Source organism: Rhipicephalus microplus, chromosome 9, assembly GCF_043290135.1.
Source record: "Rhipicephalus microplus isolate Deutch F79 chromosome 9, USDA_Rmic, whole genome shotgun sequence".
NCBI lineage: Eukaryota > Metazoa > Arthropoda > Arachnida > Ixodida > Ixodidae > Rhipicephalus > Rhipicephalus microplus.
The window spans coordinates 134,759,573-134,781,020 of record NC_134708.1 but is presented as its reverse complement, the minus strand read 5'-3'; the positions used below and the strand labels follow the sequence as shown (position 1 = coordinate 134,781,020).

The window sequence follows — 21,448 nt, the reverse complement described above, 5'->3', positions numbered from 1 at the left end:
TGCGTTGCTTTTTTCTTTGTGCTGATAGCTTTGAAGATATGTTCTGATGGTGGTGAAAGTGGGGCACGACTGTCTCCGTGGCGCAATTGGGTAGCGCGATCGGCTGTTCACCGAAAGGTTGGAGGTTGGAGACTCCCCGGTGGTGGTGTGGCGCTTTTTTTTCTTTGGACTGATAGCTTTGAAGATATGTTCTGATGGTGGTGAGAGTGGAGCAGGACTGTCTCCGTGGCGCAATTGGCTAGTGGGATCGGCTGTTAACCGAAAGGCTGGAGTTTCGAGCCCTCCCGGGAGTGGTGCGTTGCTTTTTTCTTTGCGCTGATAGCTTTGAAGATATGTTCTGACGGTGGTGAGAGTGGAGCACGACTGTCTCCTTGGTGCAATTGGCTAGCGCGATCGGCTGTTAACCGAATAGTCGGAGGTTCGAGCCCACCCGGTGGTGGTGCGTCGCTTTTTTTTCTTTGGGCTGATAGCTTTGAAGAAATGTTCTGATGGTGGTGAGAGTGGAGCAAGACTGTCTCCGTGGCACAATTGGTTAGCGCGATCGGCTGTTAACCGAAAAGTTGGAGGTTTGAGACCTCCCGTGAGGGGTGTGTTGCTTTTTTCTTTGCGCTGATAGCTTTGAAGATATGTTCTGACGGTGGTGGGAGTGGAGCACGACTGTCTCCGTGGCGCAATTAATTAGCGCGATCGGCTGTTAACCGAAAAGTTGGAGGTTCGAGAGCTCCCGTGAGGGGTGTGTTGCTTTTTTTCTTTGCGCTGATAGCTTTGAAGATATGTTCTGACGGTGGTGAGAGTGGAGCACGACTGTCTCCGTAGCGCAATTGGCTAGCGCGATCGGCTGTTAACCGAAAGGTCGGAGGTTCGAGCCCGCCCGGTGGTGGTGCGTCGCTTTTTTTTCTTTGGGCTGATTGCTTTGAAGATATGTTCTGATGGTGGTGAGAGTGGAGCAGGACTGTCTCCGTGGCACAATTGCTTAGCGCGATCGGCTGTTAACCGAAAAGTTGGAGGTTCGAGACCTCCCGTGAGGGGTGTGTTGCTTTTTTCTTTGCGCTGATAGCTTTGAAGATATGTTCTGACGGTGGTGGGAGTGGAGCACGACTGTCTCCGTGGCGCAATTGGCTAGCGCGATCGGCTGTTAACCGAGAGGTTGGAGGTTCGAGTCCACCCGGTGGTGGTGCGGCGCTTTTTTTCTTTGGGCTGATAGCTTTGAAGATATGTTCTGATGGTGGTGAGAGTGGAGCAAGACTGTCTCCGTGGCGCAATGGGCTAGCGCGATCGGCTGTTAACCGAAAGGTTGGAGTTTCGAGCCCTCCCGGGAGTGGTGTGTTGCTTTTTTCTTTGCGCTGATAGCTTTGAAGATAAGTTCTGATGGTGGTGAGAGTGGAGCATGACTGTCTCCGTGGCGCAGTTGGCTAGCGCGATCGGCTGTGAACCGAAAGCTTGGAGGTTCGAGCCCACCCGGTGGTGGTGCGGCGCTTTTTTTTGTTTGGGCTGATAGCTTTGAAGATATGTTCTGATGGTGGTGAGAGTGGAGCGCGACTGTCTCCGTGGCGCAATTGGTTAGCGCGATCGGCTGTTAACCGAAATGTTGGAGGTTCGAGCCCACCCAGTGGTGGTGCGGCGCTTTTTTTCTTTGGGCTGATAGCTCTGAAGAAATGTTCTGACGGTGGTGAGAGTGGAGCAGGACTGTCTCCGTGGCGCAATTGGTTAGCGGCATCGGCTCTTAACCGAAAGGTTGGAGGTTCCAGCCCACCCGGTGGTGGTGCGGCGCTTTTTTTGCTTTGGGCTGATAGCTTTGAAGATATGTTCTGATGGTGGTGAGAGTGGAGCAGGACTGTCTCCGTGGCGCAATTGGCTAGTGGGATCGGCTGTTAACCGAAAAGCTGGAGTTTCGAGCCCTCCCGGGAGTGGTGCGTTGCTTTTTTCTTTGTGCTGATAGCTTTGAAGATGTGTTCTGATGGTGGTGAAAGTGGGGCACGACTGTCTCCGTGGCGCAATTGGGTAGCGCGATCGGCTGTTCACCGAAAGGTTGGAGGTTGGAGACTCCCCGGTGGTGGTGTGGCGCTTTTTTTTCTTTGGACTGATAGCTTTGAAGATATGTTCTGATGGTGGTGAGAGTGGAGCACGACTGTCTCCGTGGCGTGATTGGCTAGCGCGATCGGCTGTTAACCGAAATGTTGGAGGTTCGAGCCCACCCAGTGGTGGTGCGGCGCTTTTTTTTCTTTGTGCTGATAGCTCTGAAGAAATGTTCTGACGGTGGTGAGAGTGGAGCAGGACTGTCTCCGTGGCGCAATTGGCTAGCGCGATCGGCTGTTAACCGAAAAGTTGGAGGTTCGAGAGCTCCCGTGAGGGGTGTGTTACTTTTTTCTTTGCGCTGATAGCTTTGAAGATATTTTCTGATGGTGGTGAGAGTGGAGCACGACTGTCTCCGTGGCGCAATTGGCTAGCGCGATCGGCTGTTAACCGAAATGTTGGAGGTTCGAGCCCACCCAGTGGTGGTGCGGCGCTTTTTTTTCTTTGGGCTGATAGCTCTGAAGAAATGTTCTGACGGTGGTGAGAGTGGAGCAGGACTGTCTCCGTGGCGCAATTGGTTAGCGGCATCGGCTCTTAACCGAAAGGTTGGAGGTTCCAGCCCACCCGGTGGTGGTGCGGCGCTTTTTTTGCTTTGGGCTGATAGCTTTGAAGATATGTTCTGATGGTGGTGAGAGTGGAGCAGGACTGTCTCCGTGGCGCAATTGGCTAGTGGGATCGGCTGTTAACCGAAAGGCTGGAGTTTCGAGCCCTCCCGGGAGTGGTGCGTTGCTTTTTTCTTTGTGCTGATAGCTTTGAAGATGTGTTCTGATGGTGGTGAAAGTGGGGCACGACTGTCTCCGTGGCGCAATTGGGTAGCGCGATCGGCTGTTCACCGAAAGGTTGGAGGTTGGAGACTCCCCGGTGGTGGTGTGGCGCTTTTTTTTCTTTGGACTGATAGCTTTGAAGATATGTTCTGATGGTGGTGAGAGTGGAGCACGACTGTCTCCGTGGCGTGATTGGCTAGCGCGATCGGCTGTTAACCGAAATGTTGGAGGTTCGAGCCCACCCAGTGGTGGTGCGGCGCTTTTTTTTCTTTGTGCTGATAGCTCTGAAGAAATGTTCTGACGGTGGTGAGAGTGGAGCAGGACTGTCTCCGTGGCGCAATTGGCTAGCGCGATCGGCTGTTAACCGAAAAGTTGGAGGTTCGAGAGCTCCCGTGAGGGGTGTGTTGCTTTTTTCTTTGCGCTGATAGCTTTGAAGATATTTTCTGACGGTGGTGAGAGTGGAGCACGACTGTCTCCGTGGCGCAATTGGCTAGCGCGATCGGCTGTTAACCGAAATGTTGGAGGTTCGAGCCCACCCAGTGGTGGTGCGGCGCTTTTTTTTTCTTTGGGCTGATAGCTCTGAAGAAATGTTCTGACGGTGGTGAGAGTGGAGCAGGACTGTCTCCGTGGCGCAATTGGTTAGCGGCATCGGCTCTTAACCGAAAGGTTGGAGGTTCCAGCCCACCCGGTGGTGGTGCGGCGCTTTTTTTGCTTTGGGCTGATAGCTTTGAAGATATGTTCTGATGGTGGTGAGAGTGGAGCAGGACTGTCTCCGTGGCACAATTGGTTAGCGCGATCGGCTGTTAACCGAAAAGTTGGAGGTTTGAGACCTCCCGTGAGGGGTGTGTTGCTTTTTTCTTTGCGCTGATAGCTTTGAAGATATGTTCTGACGGTGGTGGGAGTGGAGCACGACTGTCTCCGTGGCGCAATTGGCTAGCGCGATCGGCTGTTAACCGAGAGGTTGGAGGTTCGAGCCCACCCGGTGGTTGTGCGGCGCTTTTTTTTCTTTGGGCTGATAGCTTTGAAGATATGTTCTGATGGTGGTGAGAGTGGAGCAAGACTGTCTCCGTGGCACAATGGGCTAGCGCGATCGGCTGTTAACCGAAAGGTTGGAGTTTCGAGCCCTCCCGGGAGTGGTGTGTTGCTTTTTTCTTTGCGCTGATAGCTTTGAAGATAAGTTCTGATGGTGGTGAGAGTGGAGCACGACTGTCTCCGTGGCGCAGTTGGCTAGCGCGATCGGCTGTTAACCGAAAGCTTGGAGGTTCGAGCCCACCCGGTGGTGGTGCGGCGCTTTTTTTTTGTTTGGGCTGATAGCTTTGAAGATATGTTCTGATGGTGGTGAGAGTGGAGCGCGACTGTCTCCGTGGCGCAATTGGCTAGTGCGATCGGCTGTTAACCGAAATGTTGGAGGTTCGAGCCCACCCAGTGGTGGTGCGGCGCTTTTTTTTCTTTGGGCTGATAGCTCTGAAGAAATGTTCTGACGGTGGTGAGAGTGGAGCAAGACTGGCTCCGTGGCGCAATTAGCGCGATCGGCTGTTAACCGAAAAGTTGGAGGTTCGAGACCTCCCGTGAGGGGTGTGTTGCTTTTTTCTTTGCGCTGTTAGCTTTGAAGATATGTTCTGACGGTGGTGAGAGTGGAGGACGACTGTCTCCATGGCGCAATCGGCTAGCGCGATTGGCTGTTAACCGAAAGGTTGGAGGTTCGAGCCCACCCGGTGGTGGTGCGGCGCTTTTTTTTCTTTGGGCTGATAGCTTTAAAGATATGTTCTGATGGTGGTGAGAGTGGAGCAAGACTGTCTCCGTGGCGCAATGGGCTAGCGCGATCGGCTGTTAACCGAAAGGTTGGAGGTTCGAGCCCTCCCGGTGGTGGTGCGGCGCTTTTTTTTTTCTTTGGGCTGATAGCTTTGAAGATATGTTCTGATGGTGGTGAGAGTGGAGCAGGACTGTCTCCGTGGCGCAATTGGCTAGCGCGCTCGGCTGTTAACCGAAAGGTTTGAGTTTCGAGCCCACCCGGTGGTGGTGCGGCGCTTTTTTTTCTTTGGGCTGATAGCTTTGAAGATATGTTCTGATGGTGGTGAGAGTGGAGCAGGACTGTCTCCGTGGCGCAATTGGCTAAGCGCGATCGGCTGTTAACCGAAAATTTGGAGGTTCAAGCCCTCCCGGGAGTAGTGTGTTGCTTTTTTTTATTTGCCGATAGCTTTGAAGATATGTTCTGATGGTGGTGAGAGTGGAGCCCGACTGTCTCCGTGGCGCAATTGGCTAGCGCGATCGGCTGTTAACCGAAAGGTCGGAGGTTCGAGCCCACCCGGTGGTGGAGCGGCGCTTTTTTTTGTTTGGGCTGATAGCTTTGAAGATATGTTCTGATGGTGGTGAGAGTGGAGCGCGACTGTCTCCGTGGCGCAATTGGCTAGCGCGATCGGCTGTTAACCGAAATGTTGGAGGTTCGAGCCCACCCAGTGGTGGTGCGGCGCTTTTTTTTTCTTTGGGCTGATAGCTCTGAAGAAATGTTCTGACGGTGGTGAGAGTGGAGCAGGACTGTCTCCGTGGCGCAATTGGTTAGCGCATCGGCTCTTAACCGAAAGGTTGGAGGTTCCAGCCCACCCGGTGGTGGTGCGGCGCTTTTTTTGCTTTGGGCTGATAGCTTTGAAGAAATGTTCTGATGGTGGTGAGAGTGGAGCAGGACTGTCTCCGTGGCGCAATTGGCTAGTGGGATCGGCTGTTAACCGAAAGGCTGGAGTTTCGAGCCCTCCCGGGAGTGGTGCGCTGCTTTTTTCTTTGTGCTGATAGCTTTGAAGATATGTTCTGATGGTGGTGAAAGTGGGGCACGACTGTCTCCGTGGCGCAATTGGGTAGCACGATCGGCTGTTCACCGAAAGGTTGGAGGTTGGAGACTCCCCGGTGGTGGTGTGGCGCTTTTTTTTCTTTGGACTGATAGCTTTGAAGATATGTTCTGATGGTGGTGAGAGTGGAGCACGACTGTCTCCGTGGCGTGATTGGCTGGCGCGATCGGCTGTTAACCGAAATGTTGGAGGTTCGAGCCCGCCCAGTGGTGGTGCGGCGCTTTTTTTTCTTTGTGCTGATAGCTCTGAAGAAATGTTCTGACGGTGGTGAGAGTGGAGCAGGACTGTCTCCGTGGCGCAATTGGTTAGCGCGATCGGCTGTTAACCGAAAAGTTGGAGATTCGAGAGCTCCCGTGAGGGGTGTGTTGCTTTTTTCTTTGCGCTGATAGCTTTGAAGATATTTTCTGACGGTGGTGAGAGTGGGGCACGACTGTCTCCGTGGCGCAATTGGCTAGCGCGATCGGCTGTTAACCGAAATGTTGGAGGTTCGAGCCCACCCAGTGGTGGTGCGGCGCTTTTTTTTTCTTTGGGCTGATTGCTCTGAAGAAATGTTCTGACGGTGGTGAGAGTGGAGCAGGACTGTCTCCGTGGCGCAATTGGTTAGCGGCATCGGCTCTTAACCGAAAGGTTGGAGGTTCCAGCCCACCCGGTGGTGGTGCGGCGCTTTTTTTGCTTTGGGCTGATAGCTTTGAAGATATGTTATGATGGTGGTGAGAGTGGAGCAGGACTGTCTCCGTGGCACAATTGGTTAGCGCGATCGGCTGTTAACCGAAAAGTTGGAGGTTTGAGACCTCCCGTGAGGGGTGTGTTGCTTTTTTCTTTGCGCTGATAGCTTTGAAGATATGTTCTGACGGTGGTGGGAGTGGAGCACGACTGTCTCCGTGGCGCAATTGGCTAGCGCGATCGGCTGTTAACCGAGAGGTTGGAGGTTCGAGCCCACCCGGTGGTTGTGCGGCGCTTTTTTTTTCTTTGGGCTGATAGCTTTGAAGATATGTTCTGATGGTGGTGAGAGTGGAGCAAGACTGTCTCCGTGGCGCAATGGGCTAGCGCGATCGGCTGTTAACCGAAAGGTTGGAGTTTCGAGCCCTCCCGGGAGTGGTGTGTTGCTTTTTTCTTTGCGCTGATAGCTTTGAAGATAAGTTCTGATGGTGGTGAGAGTGGAGCACGACTGTCTCCGTGGCGCAGTTGGCTAGCGCGATCAGCTGTTAACCGAAAGCTTGGAGGTTCGAGCCCACCCGGTGGTGGTGCGGCGCTTTTTTTTTGTTTGGGCTGATAGCTTTGAAGATATGTTCTGATGGTGGTGAGAGTGGAGCGCGACTGTCTCCGTGGCGCAATTGGCTAGTGCGATCGGCTGTTAACCGAAATGTTGGAGGTTCGAGCCCACCCAGTGGTGGTGCGGCGCTTTTTTTTTCTTTGGGCTGATAGCTCTGAAGAAATGTTCTGACGGTGGTGAGAGTGGAGCAAGACTGGCTCCGTGGCGCAATTAGCGCGATCGGCTGTTAACCGAAAAGTTGGAGGTTCGAGACCTCCCGTGAGGGGTGTGTTGCTTTTTTCTTTGCGCTGTTAGCTTTGAAGATATGTTCTGACGGTGGTGAGAGTGGAGGACGACTGTCTCCATGGCGCAATTGGCTAGCGCGATTGGCTGTTAACCGAAAGGTTGGAGGTTCGAGCCCACCCGGTGGTGGTGCGGCGCTTTTTTTTCTTTGGGCTGATAGCTTTAAAGATATGTTCTGATGGTGGTGAGAGTGGAGCAAGACTGTCTCCGTGGCGCAATGGGCTAGCGCGATCGGCTGTTAACCGAAAGGTTGGAGGTTCGAGCCCTCCCGGTGGTGGTGCGGCGCTTTTTTTTTCTTTGGGCTGATAGCTTTGAAGATATGTTCTGATGGTGGTGAGAGTGGAGCAGGACTGTCTCCGTGGCGCAATTGGCTAGCGCGCTCGGCTGTTAACCGAAAGGTTTGAGTTTCGAGCCCACCCGGTGGTGGTGCGGCGCTTTTTTTTCTTTGGGCTGATAGCTTTGAAGATATGTTCTGATGGTGGTGAGAGTGGAACAGGACTGTCTCCGTGGCGCAATTGGTTAGCGCGATCGGCTGTTAACCGAAAGGTTGGAGGTTCGAGCCCTCTCGGGAGTGGTGTGTTGCTTTTTTTCTTTTTCTTTGCGCTGATAGCTTTGAAGATATGTTCTGATGGTGGTGAGAGTGGAGCACGACTGTCACCGTGGCGCAATTGGCTAGCGCGATCGGCTGTTAACCGAAATGTTGGAGGTTTAAGCCAACCTGGTGGAGGTGCGGTGCTTTTTTTTCTTTGGGCTGATAGCTTTGAAGATATGTTCTGATGGTGGTGAGAGTGGAGCAAGACTGTCTCCGTGGCGCAATGGGCTAGCGCGATCGGCTGTTAACCGAAAGGTTGGAGTTTCGAGCCCTCCCGGGAGTGGTGTGTTGCTTTTTTCTTTGCGCTGATAGCTTTGAAGATAAGTTCTGATGGTGGTGAGAGTGGAGCATGACTGTCTCCGTGGCGCAGTTGGCTAGCGCGATCGGCTGTTAACCGAAAGCTTGGAGGTTCGAGCCCACCCGGTGGTGGTGCGGCGCTTTTTTTTGTTTGGGCTGATAGCTTTGAAGATATGTTCTGATGGTGGTGAGAGTGGAGCGCGACTGTCTCCGTGGCGCAATTGGTTAGCGCGATCGGCTGTTAACCGAAATGTTGGAGGTTCGAGCCCACCCAGTGGTGGTGCGGCGCTTTTTTTTTCTTTGGGCTGATAGCTCTGAAGAAATGTTCTGACGGTGGTGAGAGTGGAGCAGGACTGTCTCCGTGGCGCAATTGGTTAGCGGCATCGGCTCTTAACCGAAAGGTTGGAGGTTCCAGCCCACCCGGTGGTGGTGCGGCGCTTTTTTTGCTTTGGGCTGATAGCTTTGAAGATATGTTCTGATGGTGGTGAGAGTGGAGCAGGACTGTCTCCGTGGCACAATTGGTTAGCGCGATCGGCTGTTAACCGAAAAGTTGGAGGTTCGAGACCTCCCGTGAGGGGTGTGTTGCTTTTTTCTTTGCGCTGATAGCTTTGAAGATATGTTCTGACGGGGGTGGGAGTGGAGCACGACTGTCTCCGTGGCGCAATTGGCTAGCGCGATCGGCTGTTAACCGAGAGGTTGGAGGTTCGAGCCCACCCGGTGGTGGTGCGGTGCTTTTTTTCTTTGGGCTGATAGCTTTGAAGATATGTTCTGATGGTGGTGAGAGTGGAGCAAGACTGTCTCCGTGGCGCAATGGGCTATCGCGATCGGCTGTTAACCGAAAGGTTGGAGTTTCGAGCCCTCCCGGGAGTGGTGTGTTGCTTTTTTCTTTGCGCTGATAGCTTTGAAGATAAGTTCTGATGGTGATGAGAGTGGAGCATGACTGTCTCCGTGGCGCAGTTGGCTAGCGCGATCGGCTGTTAACCGAAAGCTTGGAGGTTCGAGCCCACCCGGTGGTGGTGCGGCGCTTTTTTTGTTTGGGCTGATAGCTTTGAAGATATGTTCTGATGGTGGTGAGAGTGGAGCGCGACTGTCTCCGTGGCGCAATTGGTTAGCGCGATCGGCTGTTAACCGAAATGTTGGAGGTTCGAGCCCACCCAGTGGTGGTGCGGCGCTTTTTTTTTCTTTGGGCTGATAGCTCTGAAGAAATGTTCTGATGGTGGTGAGAGTGGAGCAGGACTGTCTCCGTGGCGCAATTGGTTAGCGGCATCGGCTCTTAACCGAAAAATTGGAGGTTCCAGCCCACGCGGTGGTGGTGCGGCGCTTTTTTTGCTTTGGGCTGATAGCTTTGAAGATATGTTCTGATGGTGGTGAGAGTGGAGCTGGACTGTCTCCATGGCGCAATTGGCTAGTGGGATCGGCTGTTAACCGAAAGGCTGGAGTTTCGAGCCCTCCCGGGAGTGGTGCGTTGCTTTTTTCTTTGTGCTGATAGCTTTGAAGATATGTTCTGATGGTGGTGAAAGTGGGGCACGACTGTCTCCGTGGCGCAATTGGGTAGCGCGATCGGCTGTTCACCGAAAGGTTGGAGGTTGGAGACTCCCCGGTGGTGGTGTGGCGCTTTTTTTTCTTTGGACTGATAGCTTTGAAGATATGTTCTGATGGTGGTGAGAGTGGAGCACGACTGTCTCCGTGGCGTGATTGGCTAGCGCGATCGGCTGTTAACCGAAATGTTGGAGGTTCGAGCCCACCCAGTGGTGGTGCGGTGCTTTTTTTTCTTTGTGCTGACAGCTCTGAAGAAAGGTTCTGGCGGTGGTGAGAGTGGAGCAGGACTGTCTCCGTGGCGCAATTGGCTAGCGCGATCGGCTGTTAACCAAAAAGTTGGAGGTTCGAGAGCTCCCGTGAGGGGTGTGTTGCTTTTTTCTTTGCGCTGATAGCTTTGAAGATATTTTCTGACGGTGGTGAGAGTGGAGCACGACTGTCTCCGTGGCGCAATTGGCTAGCGCGATCGGCTGTTAACCGAATAATCGGAGGTTCGAGCCCACCCGGTGGTGGTGCGTCGCTTTTTTTTCTTTGGGCTGATAGCTTTGAAGAAATGTTCTGATGGTGGTGAGAGTGGAGCAGGACTGTCTCCGTGGCACAATTGGTTAGCGCGATCGGCTGTTAACCGAAAAGTTGGAGGTTTGAGACCTCCCGTGAGGGGTGTGTTGCTTTTTTCTTTGCGCTGATAGCTTTGAAGATATGTTCTGACGGTGGTGGGAGTGGAGCACGACTGTCTCCGTGGCGCAATTGGCTAGCGCGATCGGCTGTTAACCGAGAGGTTGGAGGTTCGAGTCCACCCGGTGGTTGTGCGGCGCTTTTTTTTCTTTGGGCTGATAGCTTTGAAGATATGTTCTGATGGTGGTGAGAGTGGAGCAAGACTGTCTCCGTGGCGCAATGGGCTAGCGCGATCGGCTGTTAACCGAAAGGTTGGAGTTTCGAGCCCTCCCGGGAGTGGTGTGTTGCTTTTTTCTTTGCGCTGATAGCTTTGAAGATAAGTTCTGATGGTGGTGAGAGTGGAGCACGACTGTCTCCGTGGCGCAGTTGGCTAGCGCGATCGGCTGTTAACCGAAAGCTTGGAGGTTCGAGCCCACCCGGTGGTGGTGCGGCGCTTTTTTTTTGTTTGGGCTGATAGCTTTGAAGATATGTTCTGATGGTGGTGAGAGTGGAGCGCGACTGTCTCCGTGGCGCAATTGGCTAGTGCGATCGGCTGTTAACCGAAATGTTGGAGGTTCGAGCCCACCCAGTGGTGGTGCGGCGCTTTTTTTTTCTTTGGGCTGATAGCTCTGAAGAAATGTTCTGACGGTGGTGAGAGTGGAGCAAGACTGGCTCCGTGGCGCAATTGGCTAGTTGGATCGGCTGTTAACCGAAAGGCTGGAGTTTCGAGCCCTCCCGGGAGTGGTGCGCTGCTTTTTTCTTTGTGCTGATAGCTTTGAAGATATGTTCTGATGGTGGTGAAAGTGGGGCACGACTGTCTCCGTGGCGCAATTGGGTAGCGCGATCGGCTGTTCACCGAAAGGTTGGAGGTTGGAGACTCCCCGGTGGTGGTGTGGCGCTTTTTTTTCTTTGGACTGATAGCTTTGAAGATATGTTCTGATGGTGGTGAGAGTGGAGCACGACTGTCTCCGTGGCGTGATTGGCTGGCGCGATCGGCTGTTAACCGAAATGTTGGAGGTTCGAGCCCGCCCAGTGGTGGTGCGGCGCTTTTTTTTCTTTGTGCTGATAGCTCTGAAGAAATGTTCTGACGGTGGTGAGAGTGGAGCAGGACTGTCTCCGTGGCGCAATTGGTTAGCGCGATCGGCTGTTAACCGAAAAGTTGGAGGTTCGAGAGCTCCCGTGAGGGGTGTGTTGCTTTTTTCTTTGCGCTGATAGCTTTGAAGATATTTTCTGACGGTGGTGAGAGTGGAGCACGACTGTCTCCGTGGCGCAATTGGCTAGCGCGATCGGCTGTTAACCGAAATGTTGGAGGTTCGAGCCCACCCAGTGGTGGTGCGGCGCTTTTTTTTTCTTTGGGCTGATTGCTCTGAAGAAATGTTCTGACGGTGGTGAGAGTGGAGCAGGACTGTCTCCGTGGCGCAATTGGTTAGCGGCATCGGCTCTTAACCGAAAGGTTGGAGGTTCCAGCCCACCCGGTGGTGGTGCGGCGCTTTTTTTGCTTTGGGCTGATAGCTTTGAAGATATGTTATGATGGTGGTGAGAGTGGAGCAGGACTGTCTCCGTGGCACAATTGGTTAGCGCGATCGGCTGTTAACCGAAAAGTTGGAGGTTTGAGACCTCCCGTGAGGGGTGTGTTGCTTTTTTCTTTGCGCTGATAGCTTTGAAGATATGTTCTGACGGTGGTGGGAGTGGAGCACGACTGTCTCCGTGGCGCAATTGGCTAGCGCGATCGGCTGTTAACCGAGAGGTTGGAGGTTCGAGCCCACCCGGTGGTTGTGCGGCGCTTTTTTTTTCTTTGGGCTGATAGCTTTGAAGATATGTTCTGATGGTGGTGAGAGTGGAGCAAGACTGTCTCCGTGGCGCAATGGGCTAGCGCGATCGGCTGTTAACCGAAAGGTTGGAGTTTCGAGCCCTCCCGGGAGTGGTGTGTTGCTTTTTTCTTTGCGCTGATAGCTTTGAAGATAAGTTCTGATGGTGGTGAGAGTGGAGCACGACTGTCTCCGTGGCGCAGTTGGCTAGCGCGATCAGCTGTTAACCGAAAGCTTGGAGAATCGAGCCCACCCGGTGGTGGTGCGGCGCTTTTTTTTTGTTTGGGCTGATAGCTTTGAAGATATGTTCTGATGGTGGTGAGAGTGGAGCGCGACTGTCTCCGTGGCGCAATTGGCTAGTGCGATCGGCTGTTAACCGAAATGTTGGAGGTTCGAGCCCACCCAGTGGTGGTGCGGCGCTTTTTTTCTTTGGGCTGATAGCTCTGAAGAAATGTTCTGACGGTGGTGAGAGTGGAGCAAGACTGGCTCCGTGGCGCAATTAGCGCGATCGGCTGTTAACCGAAAAGTTGGAGGTTCGAGACCTCCCGTGAGGGGTGTGTTGCTTTTTTCTTTGCGCTGTTAGCTTTGAAGATATGTTCTGACGGTGGTGAGAGTGGAGGTCGACTGTCTCCATGGCGCAATTGGCTAGCGCGATTGGCTGTTAACCGAAAGGTTGGAGGTTCGAGCCCACCCGGTGGTGGTGCGGCGCTTTTTTTTCTTTGGGCTGATAGCTTTAAAGATATGTTCTGATGGTGGTGAGAGTGGAGCAAGACTGTCTCCGTGGCGCAATGGGCTAGCGCGATCGGCTGTTAACCGAAAGGTTGGAGGTTCGAGCCCTCCCGGTGGTGGTGCGGCGCTTTTTTTTTCTTTGGGCTGATAGCTTTGAAGATATGTTCTGATGGTGGTGAGAGTGGAGCAGGACTGTCTCCGTGGCGCAATTGGCTAGCGCGCTCGGCTGTTAACCGAAAGGTTTGAGTTTCTAGCCCACCCGGTGGTGGTGCGGCGCTTTTTTTTCTTTGGGCTGATAGCTTTGAAGATATGTTCTGATGGTGGTGAGAGTGGAGCAGGACTGTCTCCGTGGCTCAATTGGCTAAGCGCGATCGGCTGTTAACCGAAAATTTGGAGGTTCAAGCCCTCCCGGGAGTAGTGTGTTGCTTTTTTTTATTTGCCGATAGCTTTGAAGATATGTTCTGATGGTGGTGAGAGTGGAGCCCGACTGTCTCCGTGGCGCAATTGGCTAGCGCGATCGGCTGTTAACAGAAAGGTCAGAGGTTCGAGCCCACCCGGTGGTGGAGCGGCGCTTTTTTTTGTTTGGGCTGATAGCTTTGAAGATATGTTCTGATGGTGGTGAGAGTGGAGCGCGACTGTCTCCGTGGCGCAATTGGCTAGCGCGATCGGCTGTTAACCGAAATGTTGGAGGTTCGAGCCCACCCAGTGGTGGTGCGGCGCTTTTTTTTCTTTGGGCTGATAGCTCTGAAGAAATGTTCTGACGGTGGTGAGAGTGGAGCAGGACTGTCTCCGTGGCGCAATTGGTTAGCGGCATCGGCTCTTAACCGAAAGGTTGGAGGTTCCAGCCCACCCGGTGGTGGTGCGGCGCTTTTTTTGCTTTGGGCTGATAGCTTTGAAGAAATGTTCTGATGGTGGTGAGAGTGGAGCAGGACTGTCTCCGTGGCGCAATTGGCTAGTGGGATCGGCTGTTAACCGAAAGGCTGGAGTTTCGAGCCCTCCCGGGAGTGGTGCGTTGCTTTTTTCTTTGTGCTGATAGCTTTGAAGATATGTTCTGATGGTGGTGAAAGTGGGGCACGACTGTCTCCGTGGCGCAATTGGGTAGCGCGATCGGCTGTTCACCGAAAGGTTGGAGGTTGGAGACTCCCCGGTGGTGGTGTGGCGCTTTTTTTTCTTTGGACTGATAGCTTTGAAGATATGTTCTGATGGTGGTGAGAGTGGAGCACGACTGTCTCCGTGGCGTGATTGGCTGGCGCGATCGGCTGTTAACCGAAATGTTGGAGGTTCGAGCCCGCCCAGTGGTGGTGCGGCGCTTTTTTTTCTTTGTGCTGATAGCTCTGAAGAAATGTTCTGACGGTGGTGAGAGTGGAGCAGGACTGTCTCCGTGGCGCAATTGGTTAGCGCGATCGGCTGTTAACCGAAAGGTTGGAGGTTCGAGCCCTCCCGGGAGTGGTGTGTTGCTTTTTTTCTTTTTCTTTGCGCTGATAGCTTTGAAGATATGTTCTGATGGTGGTGAGAGTGGAGCACGACTGTCACCGTGGCGCAATTGGCTAGCGCGATCGGCTGTTAACCAAAATGTTGGAGGTTTAAGCCAACCTGGTGGAGGTGCGGTGCTTTTTTTTCTTTGGGCTGATAGCTTTGAAGATATGTTCTGATGGTGGTGAGAGTGGAGCAAGACTGTCTCCGTGGCGCAATGGGCTAGCGCGATCGGCTGTTAACCGAAAGGTTGGAGTTTCGAGCCCTCCCGGGAGTGGTGTGTTGCTTTTTTCTTTGCGCTGATAGCTTTGAAGATAAGTTCTGATGGTGGTGAGAGTGGAGCATGACTGTCTCCGTGGCGCAGTTGGCTAGCGCGATCGGCTGTTAACCGAAAGCTTGGAGGTTCGAGCCCACCCGGTGGTGGTGCGGCGCTTCTTTTTGTTTGGGCTGATAGCTTTGAAGATATGTTCTGATGGTGGTGAGAGTGGAGCGCGACTGTCTCCGTGGCGCAATTGGTTAGCGCGATCGGCTGTTAACCGAAATGTTGGAGGTTCGAGCCCACCCAGTGGTGGTGCGGCGCTTTTTTTTTCTTTGGGCTGATAGCTCTGAAGAAATGTTCTGACGGTGGTGAGAGTGGAGCAGGACTGTCTCCGTGGCGCAATTGGTTAGCGGCATCGGCTCTTAACCGAAAGGTTGGAGGTTCCAGCCCACCCGGTGGTGGTGCGGCGCTTTTTTTGCTTTGGGCTGATAGCTTTGAAGATATGTTCTGATGGTGGTGAGAGTGGAGCAGGACTGTCTCCGTGGCACAATTGGTTAGCGCGATCGGCTGTTAACCGAAAAGTTGGAGGTTCGAGACCTCCCGTGAGGGGTGTGTTGCTTTTTTCTTTGCGCTGATAGCTTTGAAGATATGTTCTGACGGGGGTGGGAGTGGAGCACGACTGTCTCCGTGGCGCAATTGGCTAGCGCGATCGGCTGTTAACCGAGAGGTTGGAGGTTCGAGCCCACCCGGTGGTGGTGCGGCGCTTTTTTTCTTTGGGCTGATAGCTTTGAAGATATGTTCTGATGGTGGTGAGAGTGGAGCAAGACTGTCTCCGTGGCGCAATGGGCTATCGCGATCGGCTGTTAACCGAAAGGTTGGAGTTTCGAGCCCTCTCGGGAGTGGTGTGTTGCTTTTTTCTTTGCGCTGATAGCTTTGAAGATAAGTTCTGATGGTGATGAGAGTGGAGCATGACTGTCTCCGTGGCGCAGTTGGCTAGCGCGATCGGCTGTTAACCGAAAGCTTGGAGGTTCGAGCCCACCCGGTGGTGGTGCGGCGCTTTTTTTGTTTGGGCTGATAGCTTTGAAGATATGTTCTGATGGTGGTGAGAGTGGAGCGCGACTGTCTCCGTGGCGCAATTGGTTAGCGCGATCGGCTGTTAACCGAAATGTTGGAGGTTCGAGCCCACCCAGTGGTGGTGCGGCGCTTTTTTTTTCTTTGGGCTGATAGCTCTGAAGAAATGTTCTGACGGTGGTGAGAGTGGAGCAGGACTGTCTCCGTGGCGCAATTGGTTAGCGGCATCGGCTCTTAACCGAAAAATTGGAGGTTCCAGCCCACGCGGTGGTGGTGCGGCGCTTTTTTTGCTTTGGGCTGATAGCTTTGAAGATATGTTCTGATGGTGGTGAGAGTGGAGCTGGACTGTCTCCATGGCGCAATTGGCTAGTGGGATCGGCTGTTAACCGAAAGGCTGGAGTTTCGAGCCCTCCCGGGAGTGGTGCGTTGCTTTTTTCTTTGTGCTGATAGCTTTGAAGATATGTTCTGATGGTGGTGAAAGTGGGGCACGACTGTCTCCGTGGCGCAATTGGGTAGCGCGATCGGCTGTTCACCGAAAGGTTGGAGGTTGGAGACTCCCCGGTGGTGGTGTGGCGCTTTTTTTTCTTTGGACTGATAGCTTTGAAGATATGTTCTGATGGTGGTGAGAGTGGAGCACGACTGTCTCCGTGGCGTGATTGGCTAGCGCGATCGGCTGTTAACCGAAATGTTGGAGGTTCGAGCCCACCCAGTGGTGGTGCGGCGCTTTTTTTTCTTTGTGCTGACAGCTCTGAAGAAAGGTTCTGACGGTGGTGAGAGTGGAGCAGGACTGTCTCCGTGGCGCAATTGGCTAGCGCGATCGGCTGTTAACCGAAAAGTTGGAGGTTCGAGAGCTCCCGTGAGGGGTGTGTTGCTTTTTTCTTTGCGCTGATAGCTTTGAAGATATTTTCTGACGGTGGTGAGAGTGGAGCACGACTGTCTCCGTGGCGCAATTGGCTAGCGCGATCGGCTGTTAACCGAATAATCGGAGGTTCGAGCCCACCCGGTGGTGGTGCGTCGCTTTTTTTTCTTTGGGCTGATAGCTTTGAAGAAATGTTCTGATGGTGGTGAGAGTGGAGCAGGACTGTCTCCGTGGCACAATTGGTTAGCGCGATCGGCTGTTAACCGAAAAGTTGGAGGTTTGAGACCTCCCGTGAGGGGTGTGTTGCTTTTTTCTTTGCGCTGATAGCTTTGAAGATATGTTCTGACGGTGGTGGGAGTGGAGCACGACTGTCTCCGTGGCGCAATTGGCTAGCGCGATCGGCTGTTAACCGAGAGGTTGGAGGTTCGAGTCCACCCGGTGGTTGTGCGGCGCTTTTTTTTCTTTGGGCTGATAGCTTTGAAGATATGTTCTGATGGTGGTGAGAGTGGAGCAAGACTGTCTCCGTGGCGCAATGGGCTAGCGCGATCGGCTGTTAACCGAAAGGTTGGAGTTTCGAGCCCTCCCGGGAGTGGTGTGTTGCTTTTTTCTTTGCGCTGATAGCTTTGAAGATAAGTTCTGATGGTGGTGAGAGTGGAGCACGACTGTCTCCGTGGCGCAGTTGGCTAGCGCGATCGGCTGTTAACCGAAAGCTTGGAGGTTCGAGCCCACCCGGTGGTGGTGCGGCGCTTTTTTTTTTGTTTGGGCTGATAGCTTTGAAGATATGTTCTGATGGTGGTGAGAGTGGAGCGCGACTGTCTCCGTGGCGCAATTGGCTAGTGCGATCGGCTGTTAACCGAAATGTTGGAGGTTCGAGCCCACCCAGTGGTGGTGCGGCGCTTTTTTTTTCTTTGGGCTGATAGCTCTGAAGAAATGTTCTGACGGTGGTGAGAGTGGAGCAAGACTGGCTCCGTGGCGCAATTGGCTAGTGGGATCGGCTGTTAACCGAAAGGCTGGAGTTTCGAGCCCTCCCGGGAGTGGTGCGCTGCTTTTTTCTTTGTGCTGATAGCTTTGAAGATATGTTCTGATGGTGGTGAAAGTGGGGCACGACTGTCTCCGTGGCGCAATTGGGTAGCGCGATCGGCTGTTCACCGAAAGGTTGGAGGTTGGAGACTCCCCGGTGGTGGTGTGGCGCTTTTTTTTCTTTGGACTGATAGCTTTGAAGATATGTTCTGATGGTGGTGAGAGTGGAGCACGACTGTCTCCGTGGCGTGATTGGCTGGCGCGATCGGCTGTTAACCGAAATGTTGGAGGTTCGAGCCCGCCCAGTGGTGGTGCGGCGCTTTTTTTTCTTTGTGCTGATAGCTCTGAAGAAATGTTCTGACGGTGGTGAGAGTGGAGCAGGACTGTCTCCGTGGCGCAATTGGTTAGCGCGATCGGCTGTTAACCGAAAAGTTGGAGGTTCGAGAGCTCCCGTGAGGGGTGTGTTGCTTTTTTCTTTGCGCTGATAGCTTTGAAGATATTTTCTGACGGTGGTGAGAGTGGAGCACGACTGTCTCCGTGGCGCAATTGGCTAGCGCGATCGGCTGTTAACCGAAATGTTGGAGGTTCGAGCCCACCCAGTGGTGGTGCGGCGCTTTTTTTTTCTTTGGGCTGATTGCTCTGAAGAAATGTTCTGACGGTGGTGAGAGTGGAGCAGGACTGTCTCCGTGGCGCAATTGGTTAGCGGCATCGGCTCTTAACCGAAAGGTTGGAGGTTCCAGCCCACCCGGTGGTGGTGCGGCGCTTTTTTTGCTTTGGGCTGATAGCTTTGAAGATATGTTATGATGGTGGTGAGAGTGGAGCAGGACTGTCTCCGTGGCACAATTGGTTAGCGCGATCGGCTGTTAACCGAAAAGTTGGAGGTTTGAGACCTCCCGTGAGGGGTGTGTTGCTTTTTTCTTTGCGCTGATAGCTTTGAAGATATGTTCTGACGGTGGTGGGAGTGGAGCACGACTGTCTCCGTGGCGCAATTGGCTAGCGCGATCGGCTGTTAACCGAGAGGTTGGAGGTTCGAGCCCACCCGGTGTTTGTGCGGCGCTTTTTTTTTTCTTTGGGCTGATAGCTTTGAAGATATGTTCTGATGGTGGTGAGAGTGGAGCAAGACTGTCTCCGTGGCGCAATGGGCTAGCGCGATCGGCTGTTAACCGAAAGGTTGGAGTTTCGAGCCCTCCCGGGAGTGGTGTGTTGCTTTTTTCTTTGCGCTGATAGCTTTGAAGATAAGTTCTGATGGTGGTGAGAGTGGAGCACGACTGTCTCCGTGGCGCAGTTGGCTAGCGCGATCAGCTGTTAACCGAAAGCTTGGAGAATCGAGCCCACCCGGTGGTGGTGCGGCGCTTTTTTTTTTGTTTGGGCTGATAGCTTTGAAGATATGTTCTGATGGTGGTGAGAGTGGAGCGCGACTGTCTCCGTGGCGCAATTGGCTAGTGCGATCGGCTGTTAACCGAAATGTTGGAGGTTCGAGCCCACCCAGTGGTGGTGCGGCGCTTTTTTTCTTTGGGCTGATAGCTCTGAAGAAATGTTCTGACGGTGGTGAGAGTGGAGCAAGACTGGCTCCGTGGCGCAATTAGCGCGATCGGCTGTTAACCGAAAAGTTGGAGGTTCGAGACCTCCCGTGAGGGGTGTGTTGCTTTTTTCTTTGCGCTGTTAGCTTTGAAGATATGTTCTGACGGTGGTGAGAGTGGAGGACGACTGTCTCCATGGCGCAATTGGCTAGCGCGATTGGCTGTTAACCGAAAGGTTGGAGGTTCGAGCCCACCCGGTGGTGGTGCGGCGCTTTTTTTTCTTTGGGCTGATAGCTTTAAAGATATGTTCTGATGGTGGTGAGAGTGGAGCAAGACTGTCTCCGTGGCGCAATGGGCTAGCGCGATCGGCTGTTAACCGAAAGGTCGGAGGTTCGAGCCCACCCGGTGGTGGAGCGGCGCTTTTTTTTTGTTTGGGCTGATAGTTTGAAGATATGTTCTGATGGTGGTGAGAGTGGAGCAGGACTGTCTCCGTGGCGCAATTGGCTAGCGCGCTCGGCTGTTAACCGAAAGGTTTGAGTTTCGAGCCCACCCGGTGGTGGTGCGGCGCTTTTTTTTCTTTGGGCTGATAGCTTTGAAGATATGTTCTGATGGTGGTGAGAGTGGAGCAGGACTGTCTCCGTGGCTCAATTGGCTAAGCGCGATCGGCTGTTAACCGAAAATTTGGAGGTTCACGCCCTCCCGGGAGTAGTGTGTTGCTTTTTTTTATTTGCCGATAGCTTTGAAGATATGTTCTGATGGTGGTGAGAGTGGAGCCCGACTGTCTCCGTGGCGCAATTGGCTAGCGCGATCGGCTGTTAACCGAAAGGTCAGAGGTTCGAGCCCACCCGGTGGTGGAGCGGCGCTTTTTTTTGTTTGGGCTGATAGCTTTGAAGATATGTTCTGATGGTGGTGAGAGTGGAGCGCGACTGTCTCCGTGGCGCAATTGGCTAGCGCGATCGGCTGTTAACCGAAATGTTGGAGGTTCGAGCCCACCCAGTGGTGGTGCGGCGCTTTTTTTTCTTTGGGCTGATAGCTCTGAAGAAATGTTCTGACGGTGGTGAGAGTGGAGCAGGACTGTCTCCGTGGCGCAATTGGTTAGCGGCATCGGCTCTTAACCGAAAGGTTGGAGGTTCCAGCCCACCCGGTGGTGGTGCGGCGCTTTTTTTGCTTTGGGCTGATAGCTTTGAAGAAATGTTCTGATGGTGGTGAGAGTGGAGCAGGACTGTCTCCGTGGCGCAATTGGCTAGTGGGATCGGCTGTTAACCGAAAGGCTGGAGTTTCGAGCCCTCCCGGGAGTGGTGCGTTGCTTTTTTCTTTGTGCTGATAGCTTTGAAGATATGTTCTGATGGTGGTGAAAGTGGGGCACGACTGTCTCCGTGGCGCAATTGGGTAGCGCGATCGGCTGTTCACCGAAAGGTTGGAGGTTGGAGACTCCCCGGTGGTGGTGTGGCGCTTTTTTTTCTTTGGACTGATAGCTTTGAAGATATGTTCTGATGGTGGTGAGAGTGGAGCACGACTGTCTCCGTGGCGTGATTGGCTGGCGCGATCGGCTGTTAACTGAAATGTTGGAGGTTCGAGCCCGCCCAGTGGTGGTGCGGCGCTTTTTTTTCTTTGTGCTGATAGCTCTGAAGAAATGTTCTGACGGTGGTGAGAGTGGAGCAGGACTGTCTCCGTGGCGCAATTGGTTAGCGCGATCGGCTGTTAACCGAAAGGTTGGAGGTTCGAGCCCTCCCGGGAGTGGTGTGTTGCTTTTTTTCTTTTTCTTTGCGCTGATAGCTTTGAAGATATGTTCTGATGGTGGTGAGAGTGGAGCACGACTGTCACCGTGGCGCAATTGGCTAGCGCGATCGGCTGTTAACCGAAATGTTGGAGGTTTAAGCCAACCTGGTGGAGGTGCGGTGCTTCTTTTTCTTTGGGCTGATAGCTTTGAAGATATGTTCTGATGGTGGTGAGAGTGGAGCAAGACTGTCTCCGTGGCGCAATGGGCTAGCGCGATCGGCTGTTAACCGAAAGGTTGGAGTTTCGAGCCCTCCCGGGAGTGGTGTGTTGCTTTTTTCTTTGCGCTGATAGCTTTGAAGATAAGTTCTGATGGTGGTGAGAGTGGAGCATGACTGTCTCCGTGGCGCAGTTGGCTAGCGCGATCGGCTGTTAACCGAAAGCTTGGAGGTTCGAGCCCACCCGGTGGTGGTGCGGCGCTTTTTTTTTGTTTGGGCTGATAGCTTTGAAGATATGTTCTGATGGTGGTGAGAGTGGAGCGCGACTGTCTCCGTGGCGCAATTGGTTAGCGCGATCGGCTGTTAACCGAAATGTTGGAGGTTCGAGCCCACCCAGTGGTGGTGCGGCGCTTTTTTTTTCTTTGGGCTGATAGCTCTGAAGAAATGTTCTGACGGTGGTGAGA

General features: G+C 53.4%; 2 non-coding genes across 2 annotated transcripts; both read left to right on the top strand.

The window, feature by feature from the left end:
* Nucleotides 1-14,220: 14,220 nt before the first annotated feature.
* On the top strand, nucleotides 14,221-14,297 carry TRNAN-GUU (transfer RNA asparagine (anticodon GUU)). The gene has a single exon. It is a non-coding gene; the product is annotated as a tRNA-Asn (tRNA).
* A 6,416-nt stretch (nucleotides 14,298-20,713) lies between these two features.
* On the top strand, nucleotides 20,714-20,790 carry TRNAN-GUU (transfer RNA asparagine (anticodon GUU)). Its single transcript has one exon. It is a non-coding gene; the product is annotated as a tRNA-Asn (tRNA).
* Nucleotides 20,791-21,448: the final 658 nt, after the last annotated feature.